This window comes from Eleutherodactylus coqui, chromosome 1, assembly GCF_035609145.1.
Source record: "Eleutherodactylus coqui strain aEleCoq1 chromosome 1, aEleCoq1.hap1, whole genome shotgun sequence".
NCBI classification, from domain to species: domain Eukaryota; kingdom Metazoa; phylum Chordata; class Amphibia; order Anura; family Eleutherodactylidae; genus Eleutherodactylus; species Eleutherodactylus coqui.
The window spans coordinates 392,377,992-392,393,904 of record NC_089837.1 but is presented as its reverse complement, the minus strand read 5'-3'; positions in this window follow the sequence as shown (position 1 = coordinate 392,393,904).

The window sequence follows — 15,913 nt, the reverse complement described above, 5'->3', positions numbered from 1 at the left end:
AGCTCTGCGAGGAGAGAGAGGCTCTGGGGGAGCAGTACCTCAGGAGGAGAGGAAGAGCAAGGAGAGCTACAGGATGTGCTTCCATTGGACAGTATGTGAGGGTAAGAGAAAGTGGAGGGGCTAATGGAGTGATGTCAGCTGAGACAGCTCTGTGAGGAGAGAGAGGCACTGAGGGAGAAGAACCTCAGGGAGAGAGGAAAAGCAAGGAGAGCTACAGGATGTACTGCCATTGGGCACTGTGTGAGGGGAACAGAGGAAGAGAAAGTGGAGAGGCTGACTTGGAGGAAATATTATTCGGACACATATGAGGTTTTGCAATTTTGGCTTGGTGTAGGAAAACAAAAAGTTACTCAAAAATATAATTAATGTTAAATTTGTACATCTTCTACATTGCTCAAAAATACTAAAAAGTTTTTCAAATGTGCTTCCAGAATATAGTAAAAAGATGGAAATACATATCTTATCAAAAATTTTTACAGTATGTTTGCACATATTTGACATACTGCAGTTGAAAATACGAAAAAAATGACTTATAATAAATATACACAAATTCTATCGGTCTATAGGCATTTTAACGTGCAAATTTTTTGTGCGCAGAACACAAATGCACAAAAATTCGCTTGACAGAAGCGGGCGATGTGCATAAAAAAACGCACTCGGATGAGTTTTTCCGCACATAAAGTGCGCTGCCCGCTATGCCCTGTTGCGGCTGTGACAGCTGCAGCAGGGGATTCCTTGGGTGTGAAACCCCTGGATGTGACAGCATCCAGGGGGTTTCCCCTTTGATCAATGGGGCTGGCGACAGCAGCGGCGGCCCCATTGACATACAGAGAACATTGCAATCCTCTGCTACAGCTGTGACAGAGGATTTCTTCATCTCCACGGGAAGTCCCCTTGTCACTGAACACTGTGACAGCATTGTCACAGTGTCCAGTGACAATCGGACTCCCCGCTAAGATGAAGAAATCCTCTGCCACAGCTGTCACAGCTGTAACAGAGGATCGCAATATTCTCCCATTGAATTCAATGGAGCCGGCGCTACCGGCGGCTCAATTGAAAGCAATGGGCTGCTAGCGAGCCCTGCAGTGATTTTCGGGGAAGTGCTTTAAATATAAGCCCTTCCCTGAAAATCATCCCTAAACTCTGTAAAAAATAAAAAAAATATATATATACTCACCTCTCTGCAGCTGCCTGGGCTCAGGCGTGTCCAGTCGGGTCTTCTCTTGCACTGCTCTGCATCATAAATTTTGAAGACCCTAGGTCCCCTAAAGGTGGACTCTAATGCTTCCCCCAAATCAACATCCTGGTCCCTTGACTGAACGGATCTTAGAAGTTTGTGGATCTTATTCACTGGAAGATTTTCCTCAATGATCTCATCTTCCAAGAATTAAAAAGAAGAATATGCTTTGTCCAGAGTCCGGAACTCTTCATTAGACAAGGCTCTAGACAAGGGTCTCTACTTGTGTTTTTGATGTCTGGCAACCTGGACAAAGGAGTAAGCTCTCCAGTCAGTTCCCCTGAGTGATACCATCTGCATAAGGAAAACTAATTCCAGTCATGGAGGGGTACGTTTCATTGCCCACAGCAAAGATGTCTTCTCTTTGAGATTCTACCCACAGATTTATGGTCACAAGTACATGTTAGTATCATAATACAAACTGTATAACACATCCTGTTTAAGCAGCCTCCTTGGCTTGAAAAGGATGTTTTATATCTATATGTATATACAGAGAAATTTGCAGCTGTCTGAGAAGGTCTAGACACACTGTAAGGCCGCCTGCAGACGGGCGGGTCGGATCCGGCGGCGAGGATTCTCGCCACGGGACCCGACCCGTGCACCTGCAGGGACCAACGCCTTCGGCTCCGGCTGTTTGATGTGCCAGCTTGCTGGGCAACCGGCGCATGCGCAGACCGGAGCCGGCGGCGGGTGAGCCCCGCACAGAAATAGAACATGCTGCGGTTTGTTTGCCGCGCGACATTTCGCGCGGCCAAACCGTGGCCGTCTGCAAAGGATTGCGTTTGTTAACGCAATCCTGTGCAGGCTTGCAGCGGCGGGAATCCCGCGGAAAGTCCCGCCGCGGAATTTTCGCTTGTGTGCAGGCACCCTAATTCACAAGGAGACTACAACATGGGAGTGCAGGATCTAAATAGGGTTTAGCTCCACCTCTTCTGGGGAATGAACTTCATCCAATCCATTAATATTAAGATTACAAATTGTAGAATCATTAAATCCCAGAAAAGTGCTGGATAAAGAAAGGAAAGGTTTAATGTATAACAAAACTTTTAAAAAGCCTGCGGATAGAATAATCGATGTTGACCATTGATGCCATAATCTTGACTACCTGCAGCAGCCAGTGAACAGAAAAAAGGCTCTGAAAGCCCACCGGGGAAAAGGTAAAAACTGTAGAAAGTAGGGGAGGCTAGCATCCACCTGTCCCATACATAGGGCAGAAAACACTGATCAGAGGGTTGTGATCACCCTTTGCCCTGAAAAAACAGCAACAATACATCTATGGAACAGTTGCACAAAATCTGGGATTTTGTACGTTTATAGTCAGGTGTATAACCAATTATATCAAACAGATGATCTTGATAATCATTTTCCTTTGTAGGGTGAAACAGTCATTAACTAAAGCAGAAACTGCCTTATAAGAGACTTAAGATTGCATCAGTAACAGCCAAACTCTGCTACAGAGGTGAGATTGTGGAAGACAGTAATTTCATAAGCCTCGTGTGGAGCAGAGTGTTAAGGCTGCAGAATGAAGTCCTAAACTCTCACTCATGGCCTGGTTGCAAGTTCAATCCTTGCCTGGTTCAGGTAACCGGTTCAAGGTTGACTCAGCCTTCCATCCTTCTGAGGTCAGTAAAGTGAGTACCCAGCTTGCTGAGGGGTAATAAACAAATTACCTGAAATTGCTGCGGAATAAGTTGGTGCTATACAAATAACAAGCCCCCTTCATTCATATCACTATGGTAAGACTTAGTTATACTGCATCAATAAGGTCTCTCCCGGAAAAGATTTCAAAGCAGACTGGGGTTTAAAGTTAAAGTTATGCTGTTCAAGCTCTTTTGAAGAAACACAAATGGGCAACATTGAGGACTGCAGAGTGGTCAGCCAAGGCAACAGTGCTAGTAGATGCAAGAAACATAATGTTTACTTTCCTTTGAAATTAGAAGATGTCCAGTGGTGTCATCAATTCAGAGTCGGCAGAAACCAGTGGGATCCAGGTACACCCATCTACTGTTTGGAGAAGTCTGATTACAAGTGGTCTTCATGGGATAATTGAAGCCAAAAAGCCATACCTTTGACATAGAAACAAGAGCAAGCGACTCAACTATGCATGAAAACATAGAAATGGCAGCAGATGCTCTGGACTGATAAGTAAAAACTCATAATAGTTGGCTGAAGCAGAAGGCAGTTTGTTCACCGAAAGGCTGGAGGGTGGTACAAAAATGGACCCAGCGGGGAGTGGCAAGTATACACTGGTTAGTTATGTTTTTGCATGGGGAACAGGGTTGAATACAACTTGGAATGGGGAAGAATACAACTCAGACAACCATATTTAGAACTTTCTGCTGCGTAAAGAACAGGGGCTCCTGGAAGTGATGACATGGCCCCACAGAGCTCTGATCCAGTTTGTCTGGGATTACAAGAAGAGACAGAAGGATTTGAGCAAGCTACGTCCACAGAAGATCTGTAGTAAGTTCTCCCGAATGTTTAGAACATCCTGCCTGACGAGTTCCTTTAAAAACTACGTGCAAGTGTACCTAGAAGAATTGATGCTATTTTGAAGGTAAAGGGCGGTCACATTAAATATTGATTTGATTTAGATTTCTCTTTTGTTCATTCACTTAGCATTTTACTTGACATTGAATATACTATTAATACTTCTATTTTAGAAATCATTCTAACATTGCAGCAGTTTTTCCATACCTGCCTAAAACGTTTGCAAAGTTTGGTACAAAGCAGAAATGTTTTTTTAATCCTGTACAACTTTTAATACCACACTGTCTAATAATATTGTTAGGCCTCGTTCACATGCGCGCTGTTTTCACACATCAGAGGTGCGTGAAAAGAGCACTTTTATAGGAACCAATGGTTTCCTATAGAAGCCTTCACGTGAAGGAATTTTAGATGTGCTAAATATTCGCACCAATCAAAGATAGGACATGCATGGCTACAATGCCCGCATCCAAGGTCCAGGCTGCAAGAAATGATAGGACCTGACCTATCTTTGGTGTGAGCTGCGCAGGAGTTTTCATTGACTCTTATGGAAACAGGAGTCTATGGAAACTCCTGTGCAGGACATTTAAGAGATGCAGCCCAGAAGCACATTTTAAATGTCCCGCTGTAAACTCAGTCCCCGCAGGGATAAGTGGAAGCCCCTATGGTTACCTTAATCCCCGCGGGGACTAAAAGAAATTTGCAATGGGACATTTAAAATGTGCTTCTGGGCAGCACATTTTAAATGCCCTGTTGTAAGCAGGGGGAGATTCCTCCAGCCCCGCTGCTGGGCAATTCCCAGCTGCAGGGGGCAGTAGGGATCTCCCTTCACCTCAAGGGAGAATTCAAGGGATTATAGCGGGAAAAGAGAGGGGGTGGGGTTACAGGGCTTCCCTGAGAGCATGAGATGATGGGATGGAGCTAGAGGGATCCGCCCTCTAGCCCAGTCCCCTCTCTCTTTGCTATGGGGAATCCCTGTGAGAAGCCCTATACCCCTGCCCCCTCTCTCTGCACTATGGGGATTTCCTTCAGGGATCGCCAGAGCAGGGAGAGAGAGCAGGGCTATGTGTTAATCCCCCATAGCAGGGAGAGAGAGTGGAGCTATGGTAGATTAACCCATAGCAGAGAGAGACAGAGCGGGGTTATGTGTTAATTCCCCATAACCCCGCTCTCTCTCTTTCTCCATGCTATGGGGAAATTCCGAAGCCCTGCGGGGCTTTTTCTCTCTCTCCTCCTGGAGCAGCTGTGGGCTTTTTTTGAATGGGCAGCTGCCCATTCACGTGCTTTTTAGCGCAGTATAGGCACTTTATTTTTTTCAATCACCTATACTGCGCTAAAGCAGCGCTTTTGTGAACATGATATATTTGACTTTTAGTCATTTTGTATTGCTTATTAGGAAGGATCTGTGGATGGTATACATTTAATACTCACTTCAATGTAAAATTCCAGTAATCCAGCACCAGATTGTCCAAACTCCCAAATGATGGAGCACAGTGTAATGCGTCTGCTCAATTTCCTGTGCCAGATGGTGCAAAGCCGCATGAACTTTAAATAAGAGCATTTCCAGAAGAGCAGGTAGAAGACCCTGTGAGACCTTGCTGAGCAGGAAAACCAAGACAATCTTGGTGTGTAAGTATAGAAACCAGTGACTGTTAAACAACTGTTTAAAATGAGAGATATTCTAGCTAAAACAAAGTCAACAATTTTAGTACATGTGATATTGCATGTTCTCTTAAGAGTTTTTAACAGTAGTCAACACATAGTAACAAAATCAGACAAGTGTTTATGAGAGCATTAGTGCTGAGTGTGTGCTGCTGGAAATCGAGGCACCTTGTGAATAATTTAGGCTTGCATGTGTATTTATTTCACTCTCAAGCATAAAAGTAAACAGATCCAGACAGGAAACAGGAGATAGATGTTACAAACATGGGCACTCAAAAGTAACAAAGGATACCTTTGCTTCATAATAGCCTTGTGTGGGTGTATGTTGTCTGGACTGAGCCAGTCCCCAGAGAGATCCAACAGGAAACCATAAGCATTTCATAACAAACACAATGCAACTCTGTGCCCAGAATGCTTCAAATATTCTTGAAGGAGTTCTATTTTTTTGGTATTTTACTGTTAAGGAATTATAATAATAGGAAATTAAATTAAATATGGGGTAAAATACATTAAGAAAATGGTAGAAGTGTAGATGGACAACTTGTGCATGCACAACATGTTGCTTAAATAAGGGCTAATGTTACATCTCTGATGTGATGCCCAAATACATGAAGCATCTGGGCCCCAATGCAAAGTCTGTAACCAGCACCCCTACTGCAAGAGCCATTCATATTATTGGTGTCTTCTTATGTGACAAGGCCCTTGCACCACAAGTCATCTGACGTGCTGAATTCAAGCAGGTAATATATTTCCCCGAGACTTGATGTGCATTACCTGCTTGGATCTTATAAATCAATCTTCAGCTGGACAGCATTGAACATTTTGGGAATTCTTAGCTTGTTTCTGTACAAAAGCCCTGGAAAAAAAATGCAACATGTTAAAATGGCTTACGGTTATTTACACATTTCATTTTGTGCAAAACATGGAGACTAGTGGTAATAATAACATAATCCCATATGGTTCACACACTATCTAGTATCAGTGTCCTTTGTACAAGACGGAAAACAACTGATGTCCTTAACAGTGACTTTAAATTAAAGGGGCTGGCCAGAGTGCTGGTCATGTGACCTGAAGTTTGGAAGAAAAATGCAGAATACTCAGCCCGGAGGGGACAAGCTGCAAAACTGTATTCTTCACAGCAAAGTTTAGTGATATTGTGATTGATTTCCCCCCCCCCCCCCCCCCCCAAAAAAAAAAAAAAAAACCATGGCGTTCTTCCTTAACTACAGACCTGATTGTACAGGATAGTGCCACAACCAGCCATTGGCCGTTTTTTTTTTTTCACTGTCCTTGAAATTTAAAATATTTTGTCATTTCTATAGCAATTTGCTTGAAAACTCATACATTTATGGAGTACTTAGCATGGAGAGCTTAATTGTGGGTGTAATTAATATATGGGCCCTTAGGGTTACATACAGCAGATATGTTGCAGAAATTGCATTCATCTGAATGGGGTTGTTTTGGCAGCAATCACATGGATTTCTGGAAGCACCATTCAGCTAAAGTTTGGAAAAATTCTGACTCGCTAATATATGGCTCACCTCAGCTGTGCTAGGAATACATGATAGGAAAAAGAGGAATTCAGCACAATGTATGAATAAAACCTTAATTCTTTATTCAATTCAACATAAAAGCTTTATAGTATACAGTGTTCACGTAGTTATGAAAAAGAAGACTATCATGATGATGGAAACCGTGGTCTACGCGTTTCAGGCTAAACATCATTAAGGAGACTCTATCACCTTATTTTAGCTCTATAAACTGAGCTTATGGACTTAGGTGAGCCGCTGAGTCCAAGGATGTAAGCGTTATACTTACCTTCCCCAACGTTCCCCCATGTCAGTGCTGGAAGCCTACTACTTAGTGCATTGAATGGCGTTGCAAAGTAGTCCACCCATTATAAAATTAGAATGGGCAGACTACTTAGAGCACTGTTTAATGTATTGAGTGGCGACGTTGAGCGCTGGCACCGTGGGAATGTTGGGGGAGGTTGGTATAATACTTACATTACTGGACTCAGCAGGTCACCTACTTTCAGCCCATAAGCTTAGTAGGTGACAAATTCCCTTTAATCAGGATATGTGGCTGCAACAGGAAGAAGTAGATGTGTCCAAAAAATATTAACCCCTTAGTGACCGGGCTTTTTTGCTTTTTTCCATTTTTGTTTTTTCCTACTCCCTTTTAAAAAATCGTAGCTCCTTTATTTATCCATCGACGTCGCTGTATGAGGGCTTGTTTTTTGGGGGACGAGTTGTATTTTTCAATGGCACTATTTATTGTACCATATAATGTACTGAAAAACTTTTTAAAAATTCTTAGCGGAGAGAAATGGAAAAAAAAATGACATTCCGCCATCTTTCGGTGCGTCCTGTTTCTACGGCGCATAAATTGCAACAAAAACGACCTGATATTTTTATTCTATGGGTCAGTATGATTACTACGATACCAAACTTATATAGTTTTTTTTTTGCTGTAGTACTTGTATTTTTTTTTTTTAAGATATTTAATTTTTTTCAATTATTTTCTGCGGTCATTCTGTGCGCGCAATAACTTTATTTTTCTGTCGACGTAGTTGTGCAAGGGCTCAATTTTTGAGGGATGTCCTGTAGTTTCCGATAGTATCAATTTGGAATACATACAGCTTTTTGATCACTTTTTATTGCATTTTTTCTGGAAGACAGGGTAACTAAAAAAGTGTATTTCTGGCATTCATTTTTTTTTTTTTCGGACGACGTTCACCGTGCAGGAAAAATAATGCACTACTTTGATAGATCGGACTTTTACGGACGCGGCGATACCAAATACATATTTTTATTTTATGATTTAGATTTTTTAGTAATTGATATGGCAAAAGGGGGGTGGTTTAAACTTTTATAACTTTTTTTTTTTTTTACAATTTAAAAAACTTTATTGATCTTTTTTTACTTTACTTTGAAGTCCCCCTGGGGGTCTTTAACATGCGATGCTTTGATCGCTCCTGCAGTATGACGTAATGCTGTAGCATTCTGTCATACTGCTTTTTTACAGGCAGTCTATCAAGCCACCCTGTGTGGATGGCTTGATAGGCAGTCTGCTAAGGCAGCCCTGGGGCCATTCATTAGGCCCCCGGCTGCCATGACACCTGCACGGCTCCCCCGATCTCACCGCGGGGGGGCCGTGCGGGACCCCCAAACAGCGTTCGGGGGATTTAAAGGGTTATGAGCCACGATCAGCCGAACGGCCGAGTGCGGCTATTGCCCACGGGTGTCAGCTGTAATAAACAGCTGACGCCCGCGCTGTATGGAGGGAGATAGCGGCGCTACCTCCCTCCATACATGTCCTGCAGCTGCAGGACGTAAAAACATTATAGGGTGGTCACTAAGGGGTTAAAGAAGATAATGAAGAATCAGGTCACTATGGGTATTTAATCCATTTGCATAAGAAGTATAAAGTCGGAGAATCCAGAATGTCTCCCGATTGAGTAGCGTTCTCCTCCAGTTCCCATCACAAACAGGTCCATTAACCCGTTCTATGCCATAGCACATAACCTCTGTAAGATATCCTTTATATACATATTTAAAATGTTGCGGGGCATTTGATGGATTGCACGCCTGGACATTACAGGTATCACAGACATGTTCACTAATTCTAACCTTCAATCTTCTGGCAAGGCATCCAATATAAGAAATGTTGCACTTTGTGCATCATATATGGGAAAAGCACGTGGGTTGAGTAACTGAGAATGCTTAATCCCTTCCCGAGCCCATAACGTTAATATATGTCATGCGGTTGTGGTGGTGCATGGAGCGGGCTTGGAAGCCCAGTCTGTACTATACCTCATGGTTATCTGCTATTTTTGACAGCCGAGAGCCATCAGGAAGAGTAGGCTCTGATTGCGGCTGTTAACTTTTTAGGTGCCACAGTCAAAGGTCGCGCATCTAAACAGTCAGCGGGGAAAATGAGGTGGAGGGAACCCTTCCTGCGCCCCATCGACACCTCCTGCAATGTGATTGGGGCATGCCAATTGGCTAACATGGCAGCTTGCAGCCTATTAAAGGCTCCCAGAGCTGCCATGCCTAGATGCCTATCAAGCCCGTTGTGTACATAAAGGTCCAAACTATTGTGCATCAGATTACACAGGCGTATTCCCGAGGCTTAAAAGCACCCGGCTGGCTGCTATTACGCTGGGCAGGAAGGATAGTAATGGAACTATCTTCCTGGCCGGACTACGGCTGCTACCATAGACTCCTATGGGAGCCAATGACAGCGGCCAGAGAAGGGGGGAGGGAGGGAGTTTAGCAACGAGACTGCTAAACTCCTTTACCCTTCTCTCCTCCCATCCGGCTGTTTGCAATGGCATGTGCCAGGAAAGGGGGTGGGGCTAAGCTCCACTCCGCCCCTCTCATTGCTGGTGGCAGGGAGGGGGTGGGAGCTTAGCTCCGCCCCTGCCCATTGCAAACAGCCAGAGGGGAGGAGAGAGGAGGTGAGCCAGGGAGGGGTGTGGGGGAAGACAGCTTAGCAGAACTGAGCTCTCTTCCTCTACCCGATGGCATATACACCGAGCCCCTGCATCACATAGTAGCGTATATCGGTCAGCCATGAAAGCGCTGGCCGATATACGGTTGTGTGAATAAGCCCTAACCCACATTACTAAGATCATATGTCCCTTTTACTGCACTGTTAGCACAGTATAAACGAAACCTATAATTTTATGAATATTGTTGTTAATGGCATCCATAAATGAGTAAGTTTTCATAGCAGACAAGCAACACCTAAAAAAATCCACATTTAAAAAATCCTCCCGACCTAACCAATTGTTAACTGGTGTTTTGCATATTACCAAGCAAGGAGTTAGGATGGTCACTTAGGCTAGTTTCACATGGGCGAGTGCGATATCGCTAAGAGAAAATCACAGAAATATCATATATGTGCTAATGAGCATCAGCAATGCTTTTTCCTGATAAATAATCTTGCAGCGCATCACTGCTGCCCGTGATTTTCTCACAAGATAGGAGTTTCTAATGTTAAAAACTAGAGATGAGCGAGCGTACTTGTCCCAGCTTGATGCTCGTTCAAGCATTAGGGTACTCGAGATGCTCGTTACTCGAGACGAGCACCATGCGGTGTTCGAGTCACTTCCATTTTCTTCCCAGAAACGTTTGCGTCGTTTTCTGGCCAATAGAAACACAGGGAAGGCATTACAACTTCCTCCTGTGAAGTTCCAGCCCTATCCCACCCCCCTGCAGTGAGTGGCTGGGGAGATCAGGTGACACCGGAGTATGTAAACTGGGGCCGGCCGCGGCTCGCCACAGATGCACGCTGAGAGACATTAGGGAAAGTGCCGTCCTGCTGTAGCTGCTATAGTGTTAGGCTGTTATCTTCGTCTTCAAGAACCCCAACGGTCCTTCTTAGGGCCACATCTGACCATATGCAGTACTGTTGAGGCTGCTTTTAGCAGTTTTGCACATTTTTTTTTTTTGTATATCGGGCATGCAGACCATAGCGTCCTCAGTCTGCAGTCATTTTACTGAGTATAGGGGCAGTACTGGTGAGGCAGGGACAGTGGTACAGGGAAAGAGATATACTGGCTATATAGGCAGTGGGCTTTTTCAAAAAAATTGGAAAATAAAAAATCTTTGGGCTGCCTGTGACCGTGTTCAGTTTACTGCTGTCTGCTGGGGGTGGTAGCCACTCACTATTACCCAGCTAAGTGTTACTGCAGCCTTGCGCATAATTTTTTCTGGCTGCACTGTGCTTTCAATAACCACAGTCATCCTCCAACAGGGAAATCCATATACAGGCTATAAAGGCAGTGGGCTTTTTCCCAAAAATTGGAAAAAAATACTATATTTGGGCTGCCTGCGACCGTCTTCAGTTTACTGCGTGTCTGCTGGGGGTAGTAGTCGCTCATTATTACCCAGCCAAGCCTGTGACCGTGTACAGTTTACTGCGTGTCTGCTGGGGGTAGTAGTCGCTCATTATTACCCAGCTAAGCATTACAGCAGGCTTGCGCATAATTGTTTCCTGGCTCTGCTGTGTCCGTTACATGATCGCCGTCATCCCGCCAGAGGGAAAGAGTATACATATATACGCTGCTTACGGTGTCTGTCTGGTTTTTCACCTCACCATTTTAAAAAATTGAAGCAAAATACTTAAGGCCTACCACTGGCCTTTGGCCACTTGACTGGTTCTGCCCTGTGAATTCCAGTAGCTAAGTCACACGCACCTAGGTCTGACTACAGGCTTGCTCATAATTGTTTCCTGGCTCTGCTGTGTCCGTTACATGATCGCCGTCATCCCGCCACAGGGAAAGAGTATACATATATACGCTGCTTACGGTGTCTGTCTGGTTTTTCACCTCACCATTTTAAAAAATTGAAGCAAAATACTTAAGGCCTACCACTGGCCTTTGGCCACTTGACTGGTTCTGCCCTGTGAATTCCAGTAGCTAAGTCACACGCACCTAGGTCTGACTTACAGGCTTGCTCATAATTGTTTCCTGGCTCTGCTGTGTCCGTTACATGATCGCCGTCATCCCACCACAGGGAAAGAGTATACATATATACGCTGCTTACGGTGTCTGTCTGGTTTTTCACCTCACCATTTTAAAAAATTGAAGCAAAATACTTAAGGCCTACCACTGGCCTTTGGCCACTTGACTGGTTCTGCCCAGTGAATTCCAGTAGCTCAGTCATACGCACCTAGGTCTGACTACAGGCTTGCGCATAATTGTTTCCTGGCTCTGCTGTGCGTTCCGTAAGCAAAGTCAGCCTCCAACCACAGACCAATAAGCGGCACATTTAATTACAGCGTTCTGTTTCTGCTCTACTCATAATACACCATGCTGAGGGGTAGGGGTAGGCCTAGAGGACGTGGACGCGGGCGAGGACGCGGAGGCCCAAGTCAGGGTGTGGGCACAGGCCGAGCTCCTGGTCCAGGTGTATCGCAGCCGACTGCTGCGGGATTAGGAGAGAGGCAAGTTTCTGGGGTCCCCAGATTCATCTCACAATTAATGGGTCCACGCGGTAGACCTTTATTAGAAACTGAGCAGTGTGAGCAGGTCCTGTCATGGATGGCAGAAAGTGCATCCAGCAAACTATCCACCGTCACCACCCAGTCTTCTACGCCGTTCACTGCTGCATCCCTGAATTCTCTCGCTGCTGCTCCTCCCTTCTCCCAGCCTCCTCCCTCCCAGCAAATGACACATTCAGAAAAGCAGACAGGCTCCCAGGAACTGTTCTCGGGTCCCAGCCTAGAGTGGGAAAAAATGGTTCCTCTCCCACCGGAGGAGTTTGTCGTGACCGATGCCCAACCTTTGGAAAGTTACCGGGATCCGGGTGAGGAGACTGGGGACTTCCGGCAACTGTCTCAAGAGCTTTCAGTGGGTGAGGAGGACGATGACGATGAGACACAGTTGTCTATCAGTGAGGTAGTAGTAAGGGCAGTAAGTCCGAGGGAGGAGCGCACAGAGGATTCGGAGGAAGAGCAGCTGGACGATGAGGTGACTGACCCCACCTGGTTTGCTAAGCCTACTGAGGACAGGTCTTCAGAGGGGGAGGCAAGTGCAGCAGCAGGGCAGGTTGGAAGAGGCAGTACGGTGGCCAGGGGTAGTGGCAGGGCCAGACCGAATAATCCACCAACTGTTTCCCAAAGCGCGCCCTCGCGCCATGCCACCCTGCAGAGGCCGAGGTGCTCAAAGGTGTGGCAGTTTTTCACTGAGAGTGCAGACGACCGACGAACTGTGGTGTGCAAGGTTTGTCGCCCCAAGATCAGCCGGGGAGCCACCACCACCAGCATGCGCAGGCATATGATGGCCAAGCACCCCACAAGGTGGAACGATGGCCGTTCACCGCCTCCGGTTTGCACCACTGCCTCTCCCCCTGTGCCCCAACCTGCCACTGAGATCCAACCCCCCTCTCAGGACACAGGCACGACCATCTCCCGGCCTGCACCCACACCCTCACCTCCGCTGTCCTCGACCCCATCCAACAATGTCTCTCAGCGCAGCGTCCAGCCGTTGCTAGCGCAACTGTTTGAGCGCAAGCGCAAGTACGCCGCCATGCACCCGCACGCTCAAGCGTTGAATGTGCACATAGCCAAATTGATCAGCCTGGAGATGCTGCCGTATAGGCTTGTGGAAACGGAGGCTTTCAAAAACACGATGGTGGCTGCGGCCCCGCGCTACTCGGTTCCCAGTCGCCACTACTTTTCCCGATGTGCCATCCCAGCCCTGCACGACCACGTCTCCCGCAACATTGTACACGCCCTCACCAACGTGGTTACTGGCAAGGTCCACTTAACAACGGACACGTGGACAAGCACAGGCGGGCAGGGCGACTATATCTCCCTGACGGCACATTGGGTGAATTTAGTGGAGGCTGGGACCGAGTCAGAGCCTGGGACAGCTCACGTCCTACCCACCCCCAGAATTGCGGGCCCCAGCTCGGTGCTGGTATCTGCGGCGGTGTATGCTTCCTCCACTAAACCACCCTCCTCCTCCTATGCAACCTCTGTCTCGCAATCAAGATGTGTCAGCAGCACGTCGCCAGCAATCGGTGTCGCGAGGCGTGGCAGCACAGCGGTGGGCAAGCGTCAGCAAGCCGTCCTGAAACTACTCAGCGTAGGTGAGAAGAGGCACACGGCCCACGAACTGCTGCAGCGTCTGACAGAGCAGACCAACCGCTGGTTTTCGCCGCTGAGCCTCCAACCGTGCATGGTCGTGTGTGACAACTGCCGTAACCTGGTGGCGGCTTTGCAGCTCGGCAGCCTCACGCACGTGCCATGCCTGGCCCAGGTCTTTAATTTGGTGGTTCAGCGCTTTCTGAAAAGCTACCCACACTTGTCAGACCTGCTCGGAAAGGTGCGCCGGGTCAGCGCACATTTCCGCAAGTCCAACACAGACGCTGCCACCCTGCGCACCCTGCAACATCGGTTTAATCTGCCAGTGCACCGACTGCTGTGCGACGTGCCCACACGGTGGAACTCTACGCTCCACATGTTGGCCAGGCTCTATGAGCAGCGTAGAGCTATAGTGGAATACCAACTCCAACATGGGCGGCGTAGTGGGAGTCAGCCTCCTCAATTCTTTACAGAAGAGTGGGCCTGGTTGGCAGACATCTGCCATGTCCTTGGAAACTTTGAGGAGTCTACCCAGATGGTGAGCGGCGATGCTGCAATCATTAGCGTCACCATTCCTCTGCTATGCCTCTTGAGAAGTTCCCTGCAAAGCATAAAGGCAGACGCTTTGCGCTCGGAAACGGAGGCGGGGGAAGACAGTATGTCGCTGGATAGTCAGAGCACCCTCATGTCTATATCTCAGCGCGTTGAGGAGGAGGAAGAGGAGGGAGAGGTGGAGGAGCCTGAGGAGGGGCAGGGCGAAGAGACAGCTGGGCCCACTGCTGAGGGTACCCATGCTGCTTGCCTGTCATCCTTTCAGCGTGTATGGCCTGAGGAGGAGGAGGAGGAGGAGGATCCTGAAAGTGATCTTCCTAGTGAGGACAGCCATGTGTTGCGTACAGGTACCCTAGCACACATGGCTGACTTCATGTTAGGATGCCTTTCTCGTGACCCTCGCGTTAGACGCATTCTGGCCACTACGGATTACTGGGTGTACACAGTGCTCGACTGATGGTATAAGGAGAACCTTTCCACTCTCATACCCGAAGAGGAAAGGGGTTCGAGAGTGATGCTATACCACAGGACCCTAGTGGACAAACTGATGGTAAAATTCCCATCCGACAGCGCTAGTGGCAGAAGGCGCAGTTTCGAGGGCCAGGTAGCAGGGGAGGCGCAGAGATCAGGCAGCATGTACAGTGCAGGCAGGGGAACACTCTCCAAGGCCTTTGCCAGCTTTATGGCTCCGCAGCAAGACTGTGTCACCACTCCCCAGTCAAGGCTGAGTCGGCGGGAGCACTGTAAAAGGATGGTGAGGAAGTACGTAGCCGATCGCACGACCATCCTCCATGACGCCTCTGCTCCGTACAACTACTGGGTGTCGAAGCTGGACACGTGGCGTGAACTCGCACTGTATGCCCTGGAGGTGCTTGCTTGTCCTGCGGCTAGCGTCTTGTCAGAGAGGGTGTTTAGTGCGGCTGGGGGAATCATCACGGATAAGCGCACCCGCCTGTCAACTGACAGTGCCGACAGGCTTACACTCATAAAGATGAACAAAGCCTGGATTTCCCCAGACTTCTCTTCTCCACCAGCGGACAGCAGCGGTACCTAAACAATACGGAGGCTGCACCCACGGATGGAAGCATCGTTCTCTATCACCATAAAAAGCGGGTACCTTTTAGCTTCATCAATCTGTGTATTATATTTATCCTCCTCCTCCTGCTCCTCCTCCTGAAACCTCACGTAATCACGCCGAACAGGCAATTTTTCTTAGGCCCACAAGGCTCAGTCATATTACTTTTGTAAACAATGTTTATACATTTCAATTCTCATTAAAGTGTTGAAACTTGCACCTGAACCAATTTTTCATTAAACTGGGCTGCCTCCAGGTCTAGTTACCACTTAAGCCACAGTAACCAAAGCGATTAATGGGTT